General features: G+C 45.7%; 1 protein-coding gene across 2 annotated transcripts in view; it reads right to left on the bottom strand.

The window, feature by feature from the left end:
- LOC142748230 (retinol dehydrogenase 12-like) overlaps positions 1 to 20,740 on the bottom strand; it is a 111,844-nt gene that overhangs the window by 24,515 nt on the left and 66,589 nt on the right. The gene's annotated exons all lie outside the window — the stretch shown is intronic.

The raw sequence follows: 20,740 nt of genomic DNA, 5'->3' as shown, positions 1-20,740 counted from the left end.
ACTCCTGCTATATAATAGATGGGGAGACCTGCTGTTTATCTAGTGCAGAGAGGTCAGAGCCTGGGAATCCACAGAGGGATAGTATGTAAAGCCTGATCCAAGGAACGCTGTACTCCTGCTATATAATAGATGAGGAGACCGGCTGTTTATCTAGTGCAGAGAGGGTCAGAGCCTGGGAATCCACACAGGGATAGTAAAGCCAGATCCAAGGAGCGCTGTACTCCTGCTATATAATAGATGAGGAGACCTGCTGTTTATCTAGTGCAGGGAGGGTCAGAGCCTGGGAATCCACACAGGGATAGTATGTAAAGCCGAATCCAAGGAGCGCTGTACTCCTGCTATATAATAGATGAGGAGACCTGATGTTTATCTAGTGCAGAGAGGGTCAGAGCCTGGGAATCCACACAGGGATAGTAAAGCCAGATCCAAGGAGCGCTGTACTCCTGCTATATAATAGATGAGGAGACCTGCTGTTTATCTAGTGCAGAGAGGGTCAGAGCCTGGGAATCCACACAGGGATAGTATGTAAAGCCTGATCCAAGGAGCGCTGTACTCCTGCTATATAATAGATGAGATCTGTTGTTTATCTAGTGCAGAGAGGGTCAGAGCCTGGGAATCCACACAGGGATAGTATGTAAAGCCGGATCCAAGGAGCGCTGTACTCCTGCTATATAATAGATGAGATCTGTTGTTTATCTAGTGCAGAGAGGTCAGAGCCTGGGAATCCCCACAGGGATAGTATGTAAAGCCGGATCCAAGGAGCGCTGTACTCCTGCTATATAATAGATGAGGAGACCTGCTGTTTATCTAGTGCAGAGAGTGTCAGAGCCTGGGAATCCCACAGGGATAGTAAAGCCGGATCCAAGGAGCGCTGTACTCCTGCTATATAATAGATGAGGAGACCTGCTGTTTATCTAGTGCAGAGAGGTCAGAGCCTGGGAATCCCCACAGGGATAGTATGTAAAGCCTGATCCAAGGAGCGCTGTACTCCTGCTATATAATAGATGAGGAGACCTGCTGTTTATCTAGTGCAGGGAGGGTCAGAGCCTGGGAATCCATACAGGGATAGTAAAGCCGGATCCAAGGAGCGCTGTACTCCTGCTATATAATAGATGAGGAGACCTGATGTTTATCTAGTGCAGAGAGGGTCAGAGCCTGGGAATCCACACAGGGATAGTAAAGCCAGATCCAAGGAGCGCTGTACTCCTGCTATATAATAGATGAGGAGACCTGCTGTTTATCTAGTGCAGAGAGGGTCAGAGCCTGGGAATCCACACAGGGATAGTATGTAAAGCCGGATCCAAGGAGCGCTGTACTCCTGCTATATAATAGATGAGATCTGTTGTTTATCTAGTGCAGAGAGGTCAGAGCCTGGGAATCCCCACAGGGATAGTATGTAAAGCCGGATCCAAGGAGCGCTGTACTCCTGCTATATAATAGATGAGGAGACCTGCTGTTTATCTAGTGCAGAGAGTGTCAGAGCCTGGGAATCCCACAGGGATAGTATGTAAAGCCTGATCCAAGGAGCGCTGTACTCCTGCTATATAATAGATGAGGAGACCTGCTGTTTATCTAGTGCGGAGAGGGTCAGAGCCTGGGAATCCCCACAGGGATAGTAAAGCCGGATCCAAGGAGCGCTGTACTCCTGCTATATAATAGATGAGGAGACCTGCTGTTTATCTAGTGCAGAGAGGTCAGAGCCTGGGAATCCCCACAGGGATAGTATGTAAAGCCTGATCCAAGGAGCGCTGTACTCCTGCTATATAATAGATGAGGAGACCTGCTGTTTATCTAGTGCAGGGAGGGTCAGAGCCTGGGAATCCATACAGGGATAGTAAAGCCGGATCCAAGGAGCGCTGTACTGCTGCTATATAATAGATGAGGAGACCTGATGTTTATCTAGTGCAGGGAGGGTCAGAGCCTGGGAATCCACACAGGGATAGTATGTAAAGCCGGATCCAAGGAGCGCTGTACTCCTGCTATATAATAGAGGAGGAGACCTGCTGTTTATCTAGTGCAGAGAGGGTCAGAGCCTGGGAATCCACACAGGGATAGTATGTAAAGCCGGATCCAAGGAGCGCTGTACTCCTGCTATATAATAGATGAGGAGACCTGATGTTTATCTAGTGCAGAGAGGGTCAGAGCCTGGGAATCCACACAGGGATAGTATGTAAAGCCTGATCCAAGGAGTGCTGTACTCCTGCTATATAATAGATGAGGAGACCTGATGTTTATCTAGTGCAGAGAGGGTCAGAGCCTGGGAATCCCCACAGGGATAGTATGTAAAGCCGGATCCAAGGAGCGCTGTACTCCTGCTATATAATAGATGAGGAGACCTGCTGTTTATCTAGTGCAGAGAGGGTCAGAGCCTGGGAATCCACACAGGGATAGTAAAGCCGGATCCAAGGAGCGCTGTAATCCTGCTATATAATAGATAAGGAGCTCTGCTGTTTATCTAGTGCAGAGAGGGTCAGAGCCTGGGAATCCACACAGGGATAGTATGTAAAGCCGAATCCAAGGAGCGCTGTACTCCTGCTATATAATAGATGAGGAGACCTGCTGTTTATCTAGTGCAGGGAGGGTCAGAGCCTGGGAATCCATACAGGGATAGTAAAGCCGGATCCAAGGAGCGCTGTACTCCTGCTATATAATAGATGAGGAGACCGGCTGTTTATCTAGTGCAGGGAGGGTCAGAGCCTGGGAATCCACACAGGGATAGTAAAGCCGGATCCAAGGAGCGCTGTACTCCTGCTATATAATAGATGGAGACCTGCTGTTTATCTAGTGCAGAGAGGGTCAGAGCCTGGGAATCCCCACAGGGATAGTATGTAAAGCCGGATCCAAGGAGCGCTGTACTCCTGCTATATAATAGATAAGGAGCTCTGCTGTTTATCTAGTGCAGGGAGGGTCAGAGCCTGGGAATCCACACAGGGATAGTATCTAAAGCCGGATCCAAGGAGCGCTGTACTCCTGCTATATAATAGATGAGGAGACCTGCTGTTTATCTAGTGTAGGGAGCGTCAGAGCCCGGGAATCCACACAGGGATAGTATGTAAAGCCGGATCCAAGGAGTGCTGTACTCCTGCTATATAATAGATGAGGAGACCTGCTGTTTATCTAGTACAGAGAGGGTCAGAGCCTGGGAATCCATACAGGGATAGTAAAGCCGGATCCAAGGAGCGCTGTACTCCTGCTATATAATAGATGAGATCTGTTGTTTATCTAGTGCAGAGGGGGTCAGAGCCTGGGAATCCACACAGGAATAGTATGTAAAGCCGGATCCAAGGAGCGCTGTACTCCTGCTATATAATAGATGAGGAGACCGGCTGTTTATCTAGTGCAGAGAGGGTCAGAGCCTGGGAATCCACACAGGGATAGTATGTAAAGCCGGATCCAAGGAGCGCTGTACTCCTGCTATATAATAGATGAGGAGACCGGCTGTTTATCTAGTGCAGGGAGGGTCAGAGCCTGGGAATCCACACAGGGATAGTATGTAAAGCCGCATCCAAGGAGCGCTGTACTCCTGCTATATAATAGATGAGATCTGTTGTTTATCTAGTGCAGAGGGGGTCAGAGCCTGGGAATCCACACAGGGATAGTATGTAAAGCCGGATCCAAGGAGCGCTGTACTCCTGCTATATAATAGATGAGGAGACCGGCTGTTTATCTAGTGCAGAGAGGGTCAGAGCCTGGGAATCCACACAGGGATAGTATGTAAAGCCGGATCCAAGGAGCGCTGTACTGCTGCTATATAATAGATGAGGAGACCTGCTGTTTATCTAGTGCAGGGAGGTTCAGAGCCTGGGAATCCCCACAGGGATAGTATGTAAAGCCGGATCCAAGGAGCGCTGTAATCCTGCTATATAATAGATGAGGAGACCTGCTGTTTATCTAGTGCAGAGAGGGTCAGAGCCTGGGAATCCCCACAGGGATAGTATGTAAAGCCGGATTCAAGGAGCGCTGTACTCCTGCTATATAATAGATGAGGAGACCTGATGTTTATCTAGTGCAGAGAGGGTCAGAGCCTGGGAATCCCCACAGGGATAGTACGTAAAGCCGGATCCAAGGAGCGCTGTACTCCTGCTATATAATAGATGAGGAGACCTGCTGTTTATCTAGTGCAGAGAGGGTCAGAGCCTGGGAATCCACACAGGGATAGTAAAGCCGGATCCAAGGAGCGCTGTAATCCTGCTATATAATAGATAAGGAGCTCTGCTGTTTATCTAGTGCAGAGAGGGTCAGAGCCTGGGAATCCACACAGGGATAGTATGTAAAGCCGAATCCAAGGAGCGCTGTACTCCTGCTATATAATAGATGAGGAGACCTGCTGTTTATCTAGTGCAGGGAGGGTCAGAGCCTGGGAATCCATACAGGGATAGTAAAGCCGGATCCAAGGAGCGCTGTACTCCTGCTATATAATAGATGGAGACCTGCTGTTTATCTAGTGCAGAGAGGGTCAGAGCCTGGGAATCCATACAGGGATAGTAAAGCCGGATCCAAGGAGCGCTGTACTCCTGCTATATAATAGATGAGGAGACCGGCTGTTTATCTAGTGCAGGGAGGGTCAGAGCCTGGGAATCCACACAGGGATAGTAAAGCCGGATCCAAGGAGCGCTGTACTCCTGCTATATAATAGATGGAGACCTGCTGTTTATCTAGTGCAGAGAGGGTCAGAGCCTGGGAATCCCCACAGGGATAGTATGTAAAGCCGGATCCAAGGAGCGCTGTACTCCTGCTATATAATAGATAAGGAGCTCTGCTGTTTATCTAGTGCAGGGAGGGTCAGAGCCTGGGAATCCACACAGGGATAGTATCTAAAGCCGGATCCAAGGAGCGCTGTACTCCTGCTATATAATAAAAACCACAAAAAAGGCCATACTCACTAGGTAGGTGGGTGGGTGAAAACCCGTTCCCATCAGGACGCAGACGGGTCAAAGAATGCTGCAGAAGGAGTGTGCATTAAATAGTGATAGCCCCTCCCACTAGTCTTGAGGGGAGTGGCGGACTAAGTGCTCAAAGGTGTGCGATAAATGTGTGTCAGTGTAGTGCTAGGGTGTGAATGGATGGTAAAAAATAAATATGTATGTATGAAAGTGTCAGAACTGTGTAATAATGTAATAAAAATAAATAAATAAATAAATGTGATGAATAGGGGTCAGTGCTGTGAATAGTACATGGGGTGTCAGTACTATGTGTAATACGTGGAGGGATAATGTGCTGGTCGTCAGGCATGGCGTCTCTTGCCGAATAACAGCCTATTTGTAACGCCGCTAGTGTTAGCTAAAGCGGGCTGCTCTGCATTCCAAACCAAACGCCAGCACATCATGCCCTCCCAGCATATAAGACCCGGCTGCGTCCTGAAAAAAAGTGTAGTATACGTAGTAAGAAATATCCATGAAACATGGGGTATTAGTTGTTATTTTGGCCAAAATACGCAAAGCTCGCAACCCAACGTCAAGGGTCCCCAGTGCCTTGCGAGTCCCTAACCAGAACTTTTCGTTCCTAATTTAAAAACACAAACAGAAAAAATGGGACATAAATATCAAAACCACAAAAAAGGCCATACTCACTAGGTAGGTGGGTGGGTGAAAACCCGTTCCCATCAGGACGCAGACGGGTCAAAGAATGCTGCAGAAGGAGTGTGCATTAAATAGTGATAGCCCCTCCCACTAGTCTTGAGGGGAGTGGCGGACTAAGTGCTCAAAGGTGTGCGATAAATGTGTGTCAGTGTAGTGCTAGGGTGTGAATGGATGGTAAAAAATAAATATGTATGTATGAAAGTGTCAGAACTGTGTAATAATGTAATAAAAATAAATAAAATAAATGTGATGAATAGGGGTCAGTGCTGTGAATAGTACATGGGGTGTCAGTACTATGTGTAATACGTGGAGGGATAATGTGCTGGTCGTCAGGCATGGCGTATCTTGCCGAATAACAGCCTATTTGTAACGCCGCTAGTGTTAGCTAAAGCGGGCTGCTCTGCATTCCAAACCAAACGCCAGCACATCATGCCCTCCCAGCATATAAGACCCGGCTGCGTCCTGAAAAAAAGTGTAGTATACGTAGTAAGAAATATCCATGAAACATGGGGTATTAGTTGTTATTTTGGCCAAAATACGCAAAGCTCGCAACCCAAGGAGCGCTGTACTCCTGCTATATAATAGATGAGGAGACCTGCTGTTTATCTAGTGCAGAGAGGTCAGAGCCTGGGAATCCACAGAGGGATAGTATGTAAAGCCTGATCCAAGGAGCGCTGTACTGCTGCTATATAATAGATGAGACCTGCTGTTTATCTAGTGCAGAGAGGGTCAGAGCCTGGGAATCCACACAAGGATAGTATGTAAAGCCTGATCCAAGGAGCCCTGTACTCCTGCTATATAATAGATGGGGAGACCTGCTGTTTATCTAGTGCAGAGAGGTCAGAGCCTGGGAATCCACAGAGGGATAGTATGTAAAGCCTGATCCAAGGAACGCTGTACTCCTGCTATATAATAGATGAGGAGACCGGCTGTTTATCTAGTGCAGAGAGGGTCAGAGCCTGGGAATCCACACAGGGATAGTAAAGCCAGATCCAAGGAGCGCTGTACTCCTGCTATATAATAGATGAGGAGACCTGCTGTTTATCTAGTGCAGGGAGGGTCAGAGCCTGGGAATCCACACAGGGATAGTATGTAAAGCCGAATCCAAGGAGCGCTGTACTCCTGCTATATAATAGATGAGGAGACCTGATGTTTATCTAGTGCAGAGAGGGTCAGAGCCTGGGAATCCACACAGGGATAGTAAAGCCAGATCCAAGGAGCGCTGTACTCCTGCTATATAATAGATGAGGAGACCTGATGTTTATCTAGTGCAGAGAGGGTCAGAGCCTGGGAATCCACAGAGGGATAGTATGTAAAGCCTGATCCAAGGAGCGCTGTACTCCTGCTATATAATAGATGAGGAGACCTGATGTTTATCTAGTGCAGAGAGGGTCAGAGCCTGGGAATCCACAGAGGGATAGTATGTAAAGCCTGATCCAAGGAGCGCTGTACTCCTGCTATATAATAGATGAGGAGACCTGATGTTTATCTAGTGCAGAGAGGGTCAGAGCCTGGGAATCCCCACAGGGATAGTATGTAAAGCCGGATCCAAGGAGTGCTGTACTCCTGCTATATAATAGATGAGGAGACTTGCTGTTTATCTAGTGCAGAGAGGGTCAGAGCCTGGGAATCCACACAGGGATAGTATGTAAAGCCTGATCCAAGGAGCGCTGTACTCCTGCTATATAATAGATGAGGAGACCTGATGTTTATCTAGTGCAGAGAGGGTCAGAGCCTGGGAATCCATCCAAGGAGCGCTGTAATCCTGCTATATAATAGATAAGGAGCTCTGCTGTTTATCTAGTGCAGAGAGGGTCAGAGCCTGGGAATCCACACAGGGATAGTATGTAAAGCCTGATCCAAGGAGTGCTGTACTCCTGCTATATAATAGATGAGGAGACCTGATGTTTATCTAGTGCAGGGAGGGTCAGAGCCTGGGAATCCCCACAGGGATAGTATGTAAAGCCTGATCCAAGGAGCGCTGTACTCCTGCTATATAATAGATGAGGAGACCTGCTGTTTATCTAGTGCAGAGAGGGTCAGAGCCTGGGAATCCACACAGGGATAGTATGTAAAGCCGGATTCAAGGAGCGCTGTACTCCTGCTATATAATAGATGAGGAGACCTGATGTTTATCTAGTGCAGAGAGGGTCAGAGCCTGGGAATCCCCACAGGGATAGTATGTAAAGCCGGATCCAAGGAGCGCTGTACTCCTGCTATATAATAGATGAGGAGACCTGCTGTTTATCTAGTGCAGAGAGGGTCAGAGCCTGGGAATCCACACAGGGATAGTAAAGCCGGATCCAAGGAGCGCTGTAATCCTGCTATATAATAGATAAGGAGCTCTGCTGTTTATCTAGTGCAGAGAGGGTCAGAGCCTGGGAATCCACACAGGGATAGTATGTAAAGCCGAATCCAAGGAGCGCTGTACTCCTGCTATATAATAGATGAGGAGACCTGCTGTTTATCTAGTGCAGGGAGGGTCAGAGCCTGGGAATCCATACAGGGATAGTAAAGCCGGATCCAAGGAGCGCTGTACTCCTGCTATATAATAGATGAGGAGACCGGCTGTTTATCTAGTGCAGGGAGGGTCAGAGCCTGGGAATCCACACAGGGATAGTAAAGCCGGATCCAAGGAGCGCTGTACTCCTGCTATATAATAGATGGAGACCTGCTGTTTATCTAGTGCAGAGAGGGTCAGAGCCTGGGAATCCCCACAGGGATAGTATGTAAAGCCGGATCCAAGGAGCGCTGTACTCCTGCTATATAATAGATAAGGAGCTCTGCTGTTTATCTAGTGCAGGGAGGGTCAGAGCCTGGGAATCCACACAGGGATAGTATCTAAAGCCGGATCCAAGGAGCGCTGTACTCCTGCTATATAATAGATGAGGAGACCTGCTGTTTATCTAGTACAGAGAGGGTCAGAGCCTGGGAATACACACAGGGATAGTATGTAAAGCCGGATCCAAGGAGCGCTGTACTCCTGCTATATAATAGATAAGGAGACCGGCTGTTTATCTAGTGCAGAGAGGGTCAGAGCCTGGGAATCCACACAGGGATAGTATGTAAAGCCGCATCCAAGGAGCGCTGTACTCCTGCTATATAATAGATGAGATCTGTTGTTTATCTAGTGCAGAGGGGGTCAGAGCCTGGGAATCCACACAGGAATAGTATGTAAAGCCGGATCCAAGGAGCGCTGTACTCCTGCTATATAATAGATGAGGAGACCGGCTGTTTATCTAGTGCAGAGAGGGTCAGAGCCTGGGAATCCACACAGGGATAGTATGTAAAGCCGGATCCAAGGAGCGCTGTACTCCTGCTATATAATAGATGAGGAGACCTGCTGTTTATCTAGTGCAGAGAGGGTCAGAGCCTGGGAATCCACACAGGGATAGTATGTAAAGCCTGATCCAAGGAGCGCTGTACTCCTGCTATATAATAGATGAGGAGACCTGCTGTTTATATAGTGCAGAGAGGGTCAGAGCCTGGGAATCCACACAGGGATAGTATGTAAAGCCTGATCCAAGGAGTGCTGTACTCCTGCTATATAATAGATGAGGAAACCTGATGTTTATCTAGTGCAGAGAGGGTCAGAGCCTGGGAATCCACACAGGGATAGTATGTAAAGCCGGATTCAAGGAGTGCTGTACTCCTGCTATATAATAGATGAGGAGACCTGCTGTTTATCTAGTGCAGAGAGGGTCAGAGCCTGGGAATCCACACAGGGATAGTATGTAAAGCCAGATCCAAGGAGCGCTGTACTCCTGCTATATAATAGATGAGGAGACATGATGTTTATCTAGTGCAGAGAGGGTCAGAGCCTGGGAATCCCCACAGGGATAGTATGTAAAGCCGGATCCAAGGAGCGCTGTACTCCTGCTATATAATAGATGAGGAGACCTGCTGTTTATCTAGTGCAGAGAGGGTCAGAGCCTGGGAATCCACACAGGGATAGTAAAGCCGGATCCAAGGAGCGCTGTAATCCTGCTATATAATAGATAAGGAGCTCTGCTGTTTATCTAGTGCAGAGAGGGTCAGAGCCTGGGAATCCACACAGGGATAGTATGTAAAGCCGAATCCAAGGAGCGCTGTACTCCTGCTATATAATAGATGAGGAGACCTGCTGTTTATCTAGTGCAGGGAGGGTCAGAGCCTGGGAATCCATACAGGGATAGTAAAGCCAGATCCAAGGAGCGCTGTACTCCTGCTATATAATAGATGGAGACCTGCTGTTTATCTAGTGCAGAGAGGGTCAGAGCCTGGGAATCCATACAGGGATAGTAAAGCCGGATCCAAGGAGCGCTGTACTCCTGCTATATAATAGATGAGGAGACCGGCTGTTTATCTAGTGCAGGGAGGGTCAGAGCCTGGGAATCCACACAGGGATAGTAAAGACGGATCCAAGGAGCGCTGTACTCCTGCTATATAATAGATGGAGACCTGCTGTTTATCTAGTGCAGAGAGGGTCAGAGCCTGGGAATCCCCACAGGGATAGTATGTAAAGCCGGATCCAAGGAGCGCTGTACTCCTGCTATATAATAGATAAGGAGCTCTGCTGTTTATCTAGTGCAGAGAGGGTCAGAGCCTGGGAATCCACACAGGGATAGTATGTAAAGCCAGATCCAAGGAGCGCTGTACTCCTGCTATATAATAGATGAGGAGACTTGCTGTTTATCTAGTGCAGAGAGTGTCAGAGCCTGGGAATCCCCACAGGGATAGTATGTAAAGCTGGATCCAAGGAGCGCTGTACTCCTGCTATATAATAGATGAGGAGACCTGATGTTTATCTAGTGCAGAGAGGGTCAGAGCCTGGGAATCCACAGAGGGATAGTATGTAAAGCCTGATCCAAGGAGCGCTGTACTCCTGCTATATAATAGATGAGGAGACCTGATGTTTATCTAGTGCAGAGAGGGTCAGAGCCTGGGAATCCCCACAGGGATAGTATGTAAAGCCGGATCCAAGGAGTGCTGTACTCCTGCTATATAATAGATGAGGAGACTTGCTGTTTATCTAGTGCAGAGAGGGTCAGAGCTTGGGAATCCCCACAGGGATAGTATGTAAAGCCTGATCCAAGGAGCGCTGTACTCCTGCTATATAATAGATGAGGAGACCTGATGTTTATCTAATGCAGGGAGGGTCAGAGCCTGGGAATCCATACAGGGATAGTAAAGCCGGATCCAAGGAGCGCTGTACTCCTGCTATATAATAGATGAGACCGGCTGTTTATCTAGTGCAGAGAGGGTCAGAGCCTGGGAATCCACACAGGGATAGTATGTAAAGCCGCATCCAAGGAGCGCTGTACTCCTGCTATATAATAGATGAGATCTGTTGTTTATCTAGTGCAGAGGGGGTCAGAGCCTGGGAATCCACACAGGGATAGTATGTAAAGCCGGATCCAAGGAGCGCTGTACTCCTGCTATATAATAGATGAGGAGACCGGCTGTTTATCTAGTGCAGAGAGGGTCAGAGCCTGGGAATCCACACAGGGATAGTATGTAAAGCCGGATCCAAGGAGCGCTGTACTCCTGCTATATAATAGATGAGGAGACCTGCTGTTTATCTAGTGCAGGGAGGTTCAGAGCCTGGGAATCCCCACAGGGATAGTATGTAAAGCCGGATCCAAGGAGCGCTGTAATCCTGCTATATAATAGATGAGGAGACCTGCTGTTTATCTAGTGCAGAGAGGGTCAGAGCCTGGGAATCCCCACAGGGATAGTATGTAAAGCCGGATCCAAGGAGCGCTGTACTCCTGCTATATAATAGATGAGGAGACCTGCTGTTTATCTAGTGCAGAGAGGGTCAGAGCCTGGGAATCCACACAGGGATAGTATGTAAAGCCGGATCCAAGGAGCGCTGTACTCCTGCTATATAATAGATGAGGAGACCTGCTGTTTATCTAGTGCAGAGAGGGTCAGAGCCTGGGAATCCACACAGGGATAGTATGTAAAGCCGGATCCAAGGAGCGCTGTACTCCTGCTATATAATAGATGAGGAGACCTGATGTTTATTTAGTTCCCAGACGGGCCAGGTGTTTGTTATATTTATATGCTGCAAGTCTTATATGCTAGGTAAGCACTGCGTTATTTTTGGACTGCAATAAACCCAAGCGTGACCTGAAGGGGTTTCTATATTTTCTTTCCCCCATACGCACAGATCCGGACAATACACACATCTCCCTCCAGGAGATTGTGAGTCTTCCAGTATATTTAGCATTTAGCTCACATACTAGTGACCGGCTCAGTGATTCAGTATATAATAACCCAGGGGCGTAGCTAGGAGGGGCAGACGGGGCACATGCCCCGGGCACAACTAGGAGAGAAGGTAGGGGGGTGCCGTGCTGGGCTGAGATACAATTGAATACTCCTCCTGGAGCGGAAACCCCCTGACGTCACTATCCATATATGGACAGTGACATCAGGGGCTCCTCCAGGAGAGGAACCGTCCCGGATTCCAGGCGGTGTCCCGGGAGGTTGGGGTATGTCACACTGTCAACTGTATCGGCGTCCTCAGGACGCCGATACAGTTGAACCCAATGCTGAAGGAGGGAACCGTCAGCTCCTTGCTTCAGCATTAGTTCAGAGGGGAGGGGCAAAGAGAGCTCTTTCGCTCGCCGAGGACTCCCCAGGCACAGCGCTACTTTAAGTGCTGTACATGGGGAAGCCCTTGACATCACTGTCCATATACGGACAGTGACATCAATGGCTCCTCTGGAGCGGAATCTCTGTTGACAACCCTCTGGCAGGGAATTCCACTCCAGGAGTAGCCCCTGTACTGTATGAGGGAAACTATAGGGGCATTATACTATATGGGGCAGATATGGGGGCATTATGCTGTATGGGAGCAGCTATTAGGCATTATGATGTATCGGGGAATTTGTTTGGGCATTATACTGCAATGGGGCATCTGTGTGGGCATTATACGGTATGGCGGCATCTGTGTGGGCATTATACGGTATGGCGGCATCTGTGTGGGCATTATACTGTATGGCGGCCTCTGTGTGGGCATTACACTGTATGGGGCAGCTATGGGGGCATTATACTGTATGGGGGCAGCTATAGGGGCATTATAGTGCATGGGAGAATCTGTCTGGTCTTTATACTGTATAGGTGCATCTATGGGGGCATTACACTGTGTGGGGGCAGCTATTTAGCTTTATACTACGTGGGTGCACTATGGGAGCATGATACTGTGTCAGTTGATACGAGTATGTATGGGCGGAGATTGGGTGGGAAAACATTTCTACACACGCCGCATCGGCTGTGCTTCTTTGTGATACTTGGAAGTTAGGAGGTATGGAGGAATCCCCCGCCAGAGCATTATGTCACTATCCATATATGGACAACAACAGCGGATGATCATAGGGCGTTTTGGGCGGCCGCCCGGGCCCGAGACTCCCATGGCCGCCCCAAAGTACAATGTAGTTTTTCCGCGAATCGCGGCAAAAACCTTGACGAAACGGCGTATATGTCCTGCAAAAGGATCTTTAGACATAAGGTCACATGACCTCATCTCTAAAGTTCTTACTACTGATTAGAGACCTACTGGTCACATGACCGCAGCAGCAGCGACTCCACAGAGAGGACTGAGGTGAGCTGCTATGTAAGTATAAAGAGATGGATTTGTTTAAGGGGTCTGAGGTCTGTATCAGGTTAAGGGGTTTAGGGTCTGTATATTTATGGGTCTCTGTTAGTTTAAGGGGTCTCTATTTAGGGGGTTTGTATTAGTTTGATGACTGGGGTCTGTATTTAGGGGGCCTGTTCTATGGTCTGTATTAGTTTAGGGGTCTTTATTTAGGGGTCTGTATTTAGGAGTCTCGGGTCTGTATTAAATTAGGGGGTCTGGTCTGGGGTCTGTATTAAGGGGCTATTATTAGTGTAGGGGTTCAGGTCTGTATTTAGGGGGTCTATTAGTTTGAGGTCTGGGGTCTGTATTTAGGGGTCTGGGGTCTGTATTAGTTTATGGGGTCTGTATTTAGGGGGCCTGGTCTAGGGTCTGTATTAGTTTAGGGGTCTTTATTTAGGGGTCTGTATTAGTTTAAGGGGTGGGGTCTGTATTAAGGGAGTCAGGTCTGGGGTCATTATTAGTGTAGGGGGTCTGGTCCGAGGTCTGTATTATATTAGGGGGTCTGGTCTTGGGTCTGTATTAAGGGAGTCATGTCTCGGGTCATTATTAGTGTAGGGGGTCAGGTCTGGGGTCTGTAATTATTTAGGGTGCTTGTTCTGGGGTCTGTATTTATTTAGGGTGCTTGTTCTGGGGTCTGTATTTGTTTAAGGGGGTCTGTATGTATTCTATGATCTAGTCTGGGGTCTAAATTTATTAGTCTGAGTAAAAGGGGCTGTCCAGGCACATCGATAGGTCATCAGTATAAAATCCAGTCCGTGTCCGGACAACCCCTTTAATGTTTGGTTCTGGGCTTTGGCGTCTAAATTTTTGTGTTTCTATAGAGGCTGGAAATGGCTGCAGAAGCGCGGAGCAAAGATGTCTCATCAGGAGAAGTCGCCATAATGGTCTGTGTCAGATGGAGAAGAAAAGAGAACGACTCCCATCAGAGAAGATGTCACTTGTGAGTCACTGGATCTATAGGGGGTCTGTCTCCTTTCCTGACATGTCTACCCAGGACTAATAGACAAATGCTTGTTACCATTCCCATTGTCAGGAGGAAGTGTCCTACACAGTGTGATATTGTCAGCGATGGTTGGAGACTGTCAGTATGTAGGGACACAGCCCTTTGACAAGGGGAATCGTAACACCCATTTGTCAATGCTACACAGAAAGGTGGTGTTCACTATAGACACGGCAGAGCGGCGGTGGGGAAGAGGGGCCCAAGTTTGTGGAACAGCCCAGGGCCTATGGTCTACTTAATCTGCCACTGATGGACAGTGATGTCAGGGGCTCCTCTAGGGAACCCCAATGACGCTATGTACAGGGAGGGGGTGTAGTTCTGTCTACAAGATGTCACCATAGTCTCATTAGCCTCAGTTACACAAGCTGTGTTAGTCCGGCACTGACGCCTTTATTTATTTTATTGTTTTGGTAACTCCCTTATATAATTATATCGCTTGTAAAATGTACAAATGGTTTTATACTCGAGTTACATAAAAAGAAATGTGGAAAAAAATGACATCTCATTGATTGGTAGAGAAAGCAAACCTGGCGAGGGGGAAGGGGATGTCGGGAAAGAGGTTGAGGGGGGGGGGGGTTGAATGTTTGCCCCGGGTGCTGGAGAACCTCGCTGCGCCTCGGAATAACCTTCCTGTTTGATCTGATGCCACTAGACGCAGTTACACAATTATAACCCACGGCAGAAAGACGACACAAAGTAAAGAAAGCAACACAACGGATATATCACACCACTGTCACCTGCCCCGTCCAAACTACAGCCCACAACCACAAGATTGTCACCTCATCCGGCAGTGGAGCAGAAAAACCAGGACCAGACGGGGAAGAATAATCCGCCCTGGATCACACATGTATGTAGTCAGCAGATACACACGCTGTATACAAGTATACACACACACACACACACACACACACACACACACACACACACATACTACTCACCTGTATACACTAACCACATACACGTATCCAAAGCAAGCTCGCTATATATATGTACACACACACACAATACTGTACATACACACACACACACACAATACTGTACATACACACATGTAGTACTCACCTGTATACACTAACCTCATACACGTATCCAAAGCAAGCTCGCTATATATATATATATATATATATATATATACACACACACACACACACACACACACACACAATACTGTCCATACACACACACACACACACACACAAAATACTGTACATACACACACACAATACTGTACACACACACACACACAATACTGTACACACACACACACACACTACTGTACATACACACATGTACTACTCACCCGTATACACTAACCTCATACACGTATCCAAAGCAAGCTCGCTATATATATATATATATATATATATATATACACACACACACACACACACACACACACAATATTGTACATACACACACACAATACTGTATACACACACAATACTGTACATACACACACACACACACATACGTACAGCGCCCATCATCCTGCCCCGCCTAACCAGCGCCTATCATCCTGCCCCGCCTAACCAGCGCCTATCATCCGTTGCTGTATCTTTCTCCCTGCTGCCTCCTCCTGCTCCCCCTCTCCTCTCCATAGATGTCTATGGGCAGCAGAGTCTGGGTCTCACTCTGCTCCCTCCTCCTCCTAATCTCTTGATAGGCTTCTATGGTCAGCGTATCTCTGTCTATCTCTCCCTACTCCATCCTCCCCCTCTCTATAGACTTCTATGGGCAGCGTCTCTGTCTCTCTCTGCTCCCTCCTTCTGCTCACCCTTCCCTCTCCATAGACCTCTATGGGCAGCTCCTGTGTCTCTCTCTCCCTGCTGTCTCCTCCTGCTTCTCCATCCGATTTCAATAAACTTCAGTGTCGGCTTCCTCTCCTTGTTTCCCTCTTACCTTTCCATGGACTTGTATGGGTAGTGTTTCTCTCTCTGTTCCCTCCTACTGATTCCCGTTCTCTCTCCATAGACTTCTATGGGCACGAGCAGCTGTGTATTTCTCAATCTGATCATGCTCCCTCACCCCTGACCATAGACTTCTATGAGTAGCGTATCTGTGTCTCTTTCTTTATGCTCCTGTTCACTCCTCTTCCTCCCCTGTCCATTCTTTGGGCAGCACTGTCTGTGTCTCGCTCTGCTTTCTTCTTTTGCTTCCTCCCCTCACCATATACTTCTATGGGCAGTGTCTTTGCCTCCCTCTGCTCTTGGTCCCCCTCCCCTCTCTATAGACCTTTATAGGCAGCAGTGTCTGTGTCTCTCTCTCCCACCTACTATCTCCCCCTTCTCCATGGACTTCTATGGGCAGCATCTCTCTCTATCTCTGCTCCTTTTCTCCTCTCTATAGACTTCTATGAGCAGCAGTGGCTGTGTCTCTCTTTGGTCCCTCCTCTATAGGCTTCTATGGGTATAAGTCACGACAACCAGCAAGGCTGAGGCATCAGTCACAAGAGCCTGGAGAACCAATCTTTAGGGAAGTGCATAAATGAAAGCTTCTTCCTGAAGAGTATAGGCAAGAATGCTGTATAAAGTGCACTCCCGAACAATCATAGCTGCGACAAACAAGGGACTATGCTGTACGTTACAACCGTGGACCCTCCTGCACTCCCCTCACCCATCAACACGGAGAAAGCAGCAAAAGACCGCCACAGACCTTCAATGTTATAAAGTACGGGGGAAGATTCCTCCTCAGGGTCTGATCTTTGGCCAACCAGCGAAAGTAGTAAAGTCCCTTTGGTGATAGGTCCAGGGATTGTGACCCCCTCATCTCCAATAACCTGTCAGGTCCGGGGGACTGACGGGTTCAGTGACAGCGGGTCCGGCATGTTCATAACTTAGGTGTGATAGATTACAGGTGGATCTGACCCGCTGACCCTGAACCCATCAGATCCGCTGTACTGACGGATTCAGGTCTCAGTGCTAGATACAGCTGCTCTGTACACAGGATATGAAGCAGCTGTATCTCAAAAAGCCGAAATATTTTTTAATAAAAGCTAAATATAAAGTTACACTAAACTCACTGACAGACGGTGAATTCAAACATAAGATTCACTTTCAAAGGTTTACAAAGTCTAAGATCAGAAGAAACACGACTTCCTCAGGAAGGGAGACGTTTATATTCTGAGGTTTTTATTTGACATCTTTCCTTTTTGCTTTAAACTCAACTTGGTTTTCTGTAAGAAGTAACAGACCAAGAGAAAGAAGCCGCGTCCTGTAGAGACGTCCGAAAAACGTGTTTATTAAAGCGAGAACTCAAAAGACCTGCAAAGAGTTAATCTGTATAACAGCCGCGTCCTGTTACCCCCCCCCCCCCGGCTTTTGGACACGTCCTGTTACCTGGATTATCTCCTTATATCTATAGTTACCATTACACTGGATTATCTCCTTATATCTATAGTTACCATCACACTGGATTATCTCCTTATATCTATAGTTACCATCACACTGGATTATCTCTTTATATCTATAGTTACCATCACACTGGATTATCTCCTGTATCTCCTTATATCTATAGTTACCATTACACTGGATTATCTCCTTATATCTATAGTTACCATCACACTGGATTATCTCATTATATCTATAGTTACCATTACACTGGATTATCTCCTTATATCTATAGTTACCATTACACTGGATTATCTCCTTATATCTATAGTTCCCATCACACTGGATTATCTCCTTATATCTATCGTTCCCATCACACTGGATTATCTCATTATATCTATAGTTACCATTACACTGGATTATCTCCTTATATCTATAGTTACCATTACACTGGATTATCTCCTTATATCTATCGTTCCCATCACACTGGATTATCTCCTTATATCTATAGTTACCATCACACTGGATTATCTCCTTATATCTATAGTTACCATTACACTGGATTATCTCCTTATATCTATAGTTACCATCACACTGGATTATCTCCTTATATCTATAGTTACCATCACACTGGATTATCTCCTTATATCTATAGTTACCATTACACTGGATTATCTCCTTATAGCTATAGTTACCATCACACTGGATTATCTCCTTATATCTATAGTTACCATCACACTGGATTATCTCCTTATATCTATAGTTACCATTACACTGGATTATCTCCTTATATCTATAGTTACCATCACACTGGATTATCTCCTTATATCTATAGTTACCATTACACTGGATTATCTCCTTATATCTATAGTTACCATCACACTGAATTATCTCCTTATATCTATAGTTATCATTACACTGGATTATCTCCTTATATCTATAGTTAACATCACACTGGATTATCTCCTTATATCTATAGATACCATCACACTGGATTATCTCCTTATATCTATAGTTACCATTACACTGGATTATCTCCTTATATCTATAGTTATCATCACACTGGATTATCTCCTTATATCTATAGTTACCATCACATTGGATTATCTCCTTATATCTATAGTTCCCATCACACTGGATTATCTCCTTATATCTATAGTTACCATTACACTGGATTATCTCCTTATATCTATAGTTCCCATCACACTGGATTATCTCCTTATATCTATAGTTACCATTACACTGGATTATCTCCTTATATCTATAGTTACCATTACACTGGATTATCTCCTTATATCTATAGTTACCATTACACTGGATTATCTCCTTATATCTATAGTTACCATTACACTGGATTATCTCCTTATATCTATAGTTACCATCACACTGGATTATCTCCTTATATCTATAGTTATCATCACACTGGATTATCTCTTTATATCTATAGTTACCATCACACTGGATTATCTCCTTATATCTATAGTTACCATCACACTGGATTATCTCTTTATATCTATAGTTACCATCACACTGGATTATCTCCTCTATCTCTTTATATCTATAGTTACCATCACACTGGATTATCTCCTTATATCTATAGTTACCATCACACTGGATTATCTCCTTATATCTATAGTTATCATTACACTGGATTATCTCCTTATATCTATAGTTATCATCACACTGGATTATCTCCTTATATCTATAGTTAACATTACACTGGATTATCTCCTTATATCTATAGTTACCATCACACTGGATTATCTCCTTATATCTATAGTTACCATTACACTGGATTATCTCCTTATATCTATAGTTACCATCACACTGAATTATCTCCTTATATCTATAGTTACCATCACACTGGATTATCTCCTGATATCTATAGTTACCATCACACTGGATTATCTCCTTATATCTATAGTTACCATCACACTGGATTATCTCCTTATATCTATAGTTACCATTACACTGGATTATCTCCTTATATCTATAGTTACCATCACACTGGATTATCTCCTTATATCTATAGTTACCATCACACTGGATTATCTCCTTATATCTATAGTTACCATCACACTGGATTATCTTCTTATATCTATAGTTACCATCACACTGGATTATCTCCTTATATCTATAGTTAACATCACACTGGATTATCTCCTTATATCTATAGTTACCATCACACTGGATTATCTCCTGATATCTATAGTTACCATCACACTGGATTATCTCCTTATATCTATAGTTACCATCACACTGGATTATCTCCTTATATCTATAGTTACCATTACACTGGATTATCTCCTTATATCTATAGTTACCATCACACTGGATTATCTCCTTATATCTATAGTTACCATCACACTGGATTATCTCCTTATATCTATAGTTACCATCACACTGGATTATCTCCTTATATCTATAGTTACCATTACACTGGATTATCTCCTTATATCTATAGTTACCATCACACTGGATTATCTCCTTATATCTATAGTTACCATCACACTGGATTATCTCCTTATATCTATAGTTACCATCACACTGGATTATCTTCTTATATCTATAGTTACCATCACACTGGATTATCTTCTTATATCTATAGTTACCATTACACTGGATTATCTCCTTATATCCATAGTTACCATCACACTGGATTATCTCCTTATATCTATAGTTACCATCACACTGGATTATCTCCTTATATCTATAGTTACCATCACACTGGATTATCTCCTTATATCTATAGTTACCATTACACTGGATTATCTCCTTATATCTATAGTTATCATCACACTGGATTATCTCCTTATATCTATAGTTATCATCACACTGGATTATCTCCTTATATCTATAGTTATCATCACACTGGATTATCTCCTTATATCTATAGTTATCATCACACTGGACTATCTCCTTATATCTATCACTGCTTGCTTTACTACTCTCCACTGCTTGCTCTAGTATTCAAAACTGCTTGCTCTACTACCCACCACTGCTTGCTCTACTACTCACCACTGCTTGCTCTACTACCCACCACTGCTTGCTCTACTACCCACCACTGCTTGCTCTACTACCCACCACTGCTTGCTCTACTACCCACCACTGCTTGCTCTACTACCCACCACTGCTTGCTCTACTACTCACCACTGCTTGCTCTTCTACTCACTGCTTGCTCTACTACTCACCACTGATTGCTCTACTACCC

The sequence above is a fragment of the Rhinoderma darwinii genome, chromosome 1, assembly GCF_050947455.1.
Source record: "Rhinoderma darwinii isolate aRhiDar2 chromosome 1, aRhiDar2.hap1, whole genome shotgun sequence".
NCBI classification, from domain to species: Eukaryota; Metazoa; Chordata; class Amphibia; order Anura; family Rhinodermatidae; genus Rhinoderma; species Rhinoderma darwinii.
The sequence above is the reverse complement of the archived record's forward strand: the minus strand, read 5'-3'. Positions and strand labels throughout refer to the sequence as shown.